This window comes from Ambystoma mexicanum, chromosome 3p, assembly GCF_040938575.1.
Source record: "Ambystoma mexicanum isolate Mex_15411 chromosome 3p, UKY_AmexF1_1, whole genome shotgun sequence".
Taxonomy (NCBI): Eukaryota; Metazoa; Chordata; class Amphibia; order Caudata; family Ambystomatidae; genus Ambystoma; species Ambystoma mexicanum.
In genome coordinates, this window is record NC_090925.1 from 1,129,430,367 (window position 1) to 1,129,436,518 (window position 6,152).

A 6,152-nucleotide genomic window follows, 5' to 3' on the forward strand; every position below is an offset into this window, starting at 1 on the left:
AGAAGCAGGGGTGTGTTTGTGAATGAATGACGTGTGTATGTCGTGGTATTATGTGGATTGCAGGGGGGCGGCCTGCCTCGGGGGAGGCCTGCCTGGAGACACAGGGTCTGAGGAGGCCATGTGAGCGATGTCCCCTGGGCATGGGATACCTTTTGAAGTGTACATGCTGTTTGGCACCTTGGCCGTTTGCGCCCGTGACAGCCCCCCATGCCAGCGGTCATCCCCGGGTACGAACCGCATTTGATAGAGGGGGTGGGATGGATGGGCCTGGGGCGTGCAGATAAGGCACAGGAAGACTGCTCAATGGAGACACACTTATGTGGATTGCAGGGGGGCGGCCTGCCTCAGGGGAGGCCTGCCTGGAGACACGGGGTCTGAGGAGGCCATATGAGCGATGGCCCCTGGGCGTGGGATACCTTTTGAAGTGTACATGCTGTTTGGCACCTTGGCCGTTTGCGCCCGTGACAGCCCCCCATGCCAGCGGTCATCCCCAGGTGCGAACCGCCTTTGATAGAGGCGGTGGGATGGATGGGCCTGGGGCATGCAGATAAGGCACAGGAAGACTGCTGAATGGAGGCACACTTATGTGGATTGCAGGGGGGCGGCCTGCCTTGGGGGAGGCCTGCCTGGAGACACAGGGTCTGAGGAGGCCATGTGAGCAATGGCCCCTGGGTGTGGGATACCTTTTGAAGTGTACATGCTGTTTGGCACCTTGGCCATTTGTGCCCGTGACAGCCCCCCATGCTAGCGGTCATCCCCGGGTGCAAACCGCCTTTGATAGAGGGGGTGGGATGGATGGGCCTGGGGCATGCAGGCAAGTGCGTGGGAGCGAGGGGCCATCAGGCCCCTCTCATCCTTTACTTCTCAGTAGAAACTCGTACCAAGTGCCTCCAGTAGTGGGTTCACCCCTTGCCCTTATGTGATGTTAACTTTGGATGACATTCGCGTAGATGGGAACACTGAGCAGGACACGGGGCATCCATTTTTGTACCCCCTTTCCACTCCATCTTGGTGACCAGGCCTCACTGCGATAGTACAGCGCGCAGAGCACATGACCCAAACCCTCGTTCCCACTCTGACTGGAAAACTCCAGAGGTATTTGCAACAGCTAATAAATGTAACACATCACTCTTCCTCTGAGATCACAGTCCTGCATGTGAACCGGCCTGAACCAAGCACATAGCTCGTTCATCTCCACAAACGTGTCCTTGCCCACATGTTCAAACTTGTCATCTTACTTTCACATCTACATTAACAACCAATAACTGCCAACTAAAGCAAAATGCATTTCCTTTGCATTACTTTTCAACATTACTCAATGTATATATACTCTGATATTTACATAGCGCCTTATTCCAGGGTGCTTTACATGGCCTATATTTACATACATTACTATTATCATTGCCCAGTAAAATTTGACACTCACATAGAACAACCTCTCCTTCTGTGTCAGCGTGTGTCTGTATGCATGACTTATCAAATTGTTGTGCTTACTGTTCAGGCACTAAAAAAACATGCCGCCAATCTTCCACATATTATTTTAATAATACTTGCAAACAGCCCAATCCAGCTTTCCTTAAAATACAAACACTTCCCATAATTTCTACAAACATCTCCACAACCATTCATCTGTAACTACCCCAGTCCCACTGGCATCACTAACACAATGGCTCCTAAGAGACTGGCCTCAACTTAAACTCAAATACTAAACTTAACATACAATACTCATACAATACCAAGCTCCTTCTCAATCCTGGGAGCTCTCTAACATAATATGTTTCTATAAATCCACACCTCCTGCCTCTTCAATGTGGGGAACTAAACACCCATTACTGTACTGACTGAGCTATTTCAAGCTCAACCCTTGTTTGCTTCCTCCTCTTAATGAATGCAGCCTGTTATCTATCTGCTGTGTATAGAAAAAAATAAAAAGGCCATACCCTCCTGCTCAAGTGCCGGAATCAGAGCAGAGGAATGCCATCTCTGCTTTTACAGACGGCCGTACATTTCAAAACTAAACCTCCCCTAGGAAAAACACTGTATTGCGTATCTTCTTAAGTTATAATACTATAGTGTATGCAAATAAAGCAAACTATGCCTAGATTGTTTGTTTGAAGTTGCCTTCACTGGTCAAAATTGTTGTTATTTCCCATGCCAGTCACAAACAAATTTCATTTCTTATAAAAATGTGGGCGTGTCCAACCGCCGAATGATGCGGACGTGAGCCGCCATTGCTCTTGAGCCGCCAGCCAGATCCTGAGCAAAATCCTGTGAAAATAGCCATTGTGGACTGTTCAAAACTGCTCATATAACTGTCCGAATACGGACGGCATCGATCCCTGCATAAGCGGAGCGGAACCGGTGTAGGATCCCGAAGATACGGCGACCATTAAACACGAACTCGGAGCCGCGCTCAGCACCCAAGATGGCCGCCGCTGGCTCGCCGAAAGCGAAGTACGAAGGGAATACGGCACATTAACGCGACGCCGGCGGTGATAGCGGAGGTCGCTGACCACGCCTGGATAAACAGGGATCACCTCTTACTGTGAAACCCTGATGCTGTTGGTGCCCGCAACTCGAGGAGATGTCGGCGCTCTAATCACCCAGAGTGCTGTGACGTGACCGGCTTCCCCACCCTGACTGCCGCCTGAGATAGGACTGTGACGTCGGTCTGGCTTCCGAGACTGACGGGACACGGCTGGACTCAGCCAACACACCCCTGAGGGTCTGGATCCGTTGGGCCTGCTCTATAGACATTGCTGCTACACGCCAACAGAGTTTCAACTGTCAGCAACAAGGTGGGCGCTCCGCCCCGCGTAGAGCGCCCGCGGACCATCCTGCGTCCCTGAGACGACAATCCCCGCAGCACAGAATACCAACATCGCGGTAAGGAGAGGAGCGTGGTGGCGTACTGGAACTGGGGATTGTGATCGATGCCCTCGACCCCCCCTTCTTGGAATAGCCATGGACAATATCTCCCGGCTACCGCCCTGTACACAAAGATCTAATATCTGAAACTGCCTCTACTACCATCTCCACAACACAAGTGCGGTGGAAAAATGGGGAAGGATAAGCCGAGGAAATCCTTGACGCAAAGTCGAATTGAACAATACGCAACAACGCCCGTATCTCACTCCCCTGAACAGCTGCCAATAGCAGAAGCAGCTCCCATGGAAGATGAGATCTCCCTCTGTGATATAATGAGCCCCATTGCCAGCTCCAGAACCTCGATGGAGAACTCCACGCACTGGAGAGGCCGAGGCGAGGATCTCGGAAACTGAAGACTCCATACGAGGGGCGAATCGCCGGATGTCCGGCATGATGGCGCGGATTAAGATCCTAGAATCAAGAATCGATGACAGCGAAGGAAGGTCTCGGCGAAACAATATCCGCATACTCGGCCTCCCGGAGAAGGCAGAAGGAGTTTGTATGGAACTGTTTCTCGAAGATTGGCTGATAAATACATACGATGCAAAGGCCTTCTCCACATTTTTCTCCATAGAACGAGCCCATCGCATACCGACTGGAAAGGCTGTACCCGGCGCACCCCCGCGAAGAGTCATTGCAAGGTTCCTAAATTATAGAGAGAGGGACGCCCTGCTCCAACTGGCAAGGTCAAAAGGTACAGTCACATACAACGGATCGAGAATTGCTTTCTTCCCTGACTTTACTAGAGAAGTACAGAAAGCGCGCCAATCCTTCGATCCACTCAAAAAATGTCTGCAAACGATGGGAGTCAAGTACGGATTGTTATTTCCCACCCAGTTAAAAAAAATGTCATAAAAGCACATCTGTCCACTTTACTGACCCCAAGGAGGCTTGGAACTGGGCGGAAAGGCACATAGACGGAGACTGGGGCGCTGAGGGGAGGCAGAGAGGGGAGCGTGGCAGACCGCATCCTGGACGACCACCGGAAATGGAACCCCAGCTGAACCCGCACATTGCGATCCCACACCAAGCAAACAAATAATTAGTCAAAATGCCGTTTCCACGAAAGAAACTGCCGAATGAAATAGGCTAAGAAGCCCTATCTGGACAATGCAAACCCGAACCACATGGCACAACAAGGCTGGCGACTGACCAGCGACCCCCCTCGAGATGACAAAGGGAACTCGAAGTACCCTGAGAAGGTGCTGTACAACCAAGCTTCAACTGGTACCCGGTTCATGGGATCCGGCTGTGCCGTGTCTCGTGGGCTTGTGGTGCCTCCAGCCTGGAAAGCCCCGCTAAAGCAAGGCGGGCGCATGCTAGTTGAAGCTTAACTGGTTTATAAGTTTATGTTGGGCCGACAGATGCTTCAGTTGGGGGTGGAGTATGGGGAGGGGGGAGTTGGAATTGTTAAAGTTTTTCAACGTTTAGCACACAACGACAACATGAGAATACCACGAGGGGCATTTGCTGCAATGGGATTCGTCCAACTGTCCTCGGCGCAGATGAAGTCTACGGAATGCACCCAGGAACCACACTTTCAAATACCTGATGGCACCTGCATCGACTCCTAATAACAAACACCTAAAGCTCATAACCTGGAATGTGAATGGCCTGGGATCCAGCATTAAAAGAAGACTAGTGCTGCAATACATAAACAGACATTCCCCGGATATAGCCCTCTTAACCGAAACGCACCTGGCAGGAACCACATGTAAACTGTTCCAGAGATCCAATTACCGCACAGCGATGCATGCTGGTTTCTCCACAGGGGCGAGAGGAGTGCTGATACTGATCCACAAGAGACTACCGCTTGAAATCAAAAAAGTAATACGTGACACAGGCGGGCGATACATACACCTGCAAGCGTCACTATGGAACCAAACCCTGGCGATTACGGCAATCTACTCCCCACCAGCCCTCCTCAACACCTTGCTAGCTGACATTACCCCTATCCTGGCGACAGGAATGGCAGATACATGTATAATAGAAGGAGACTTCAATGAAGTAATGAACAATGCCTTAGAAAGTACACACCCACGGACCAGAAACCCTAACACTGTCACCAGACTTGCTGCCTTTGCATCCGCACTGGGACTCCGGGATACATGGCGAGAACTGCACAGAGAAGAACGTGAGTACTCCTTCCATTCAGGAGCGCATGCCTCAATGTCCAGGATATATTATTTCTTTCTTCCATCCCAGAGCATTCATAAAGCCTGTAACGCATCCTTCTTTCCAAGAGGCATATCCGATCATTCCCCACTACTAGTGGAGCTGGAGACGGAGAGACCACGCCCGCCGCCCATCTGGCGTCTTAACTCCTACTACTTGGGGTTCCCAGAACTACAAGAAAAAATAGAAACGGCCACCTCCAACTACTTTCAGCTGAATGCAGGCTCGACGGATGACCCCTCCATCCTGTGGGAAGCGTGCAAACAAGTCCTGCGAGGCGAGATCATATCATGGACTTCCGCCAAGAAAAAGATGCAACACGAGTTTATCGGTGACGCCGAAAAAGAAGTTGTGACTAAGGAAGCAGAACATATCTCCAGCGACACCCCCCAGACACATAGAGCCCTAATGTTGGCGCAGAAAAAGTTACATAATCTGTCGCTAGATTGTGCCCAAAAAGCACATAGCGCCATGAAAGCACGATTATATGAAACAGGGGAAAAAGGAGGTAAGATGCTTGCATGGTTAGAAAAACGTGAGGAAGGTCAACGTACAGTAAAAAACATCAAAACAAGAGAAGCCAAAATAGTCTCCACTGATGCGGAAATAGCAGAATGCTTTGCTGACTTCTATGAAGGACTCTATGCGCCTCCCACCGATACACCGGATAGCTCCATATTGAATGAGATTGATCTACCCTTCCTCACCATGGAACAAGCTGAATCGCTGGATGGCAAAATAACAGAGGAAGAGATCTCGACAGCCATAGCACAACTCCAGGCCGGCAAAACCCCAGGTCCCAACAGCTTCCCTGTTGACATTTGGAAACGCCTGAGCCATTTAGATTTACCTACGCACCTACTGTATCTGTTCGAAGACTCCCTACTGAAAGACGTGCTCCCGCCAGACCTCCGAAAAGCCACGATAATCGTGATCCCGAAAGAAAACAAACCTCCGGATGAATGCAGCTCCTACAGGCCCATATCACTGATCAATACTGAAGCAAAGATACTGGCCAAGGTGCTAGCGAACAGACTCCAGACGGTCAT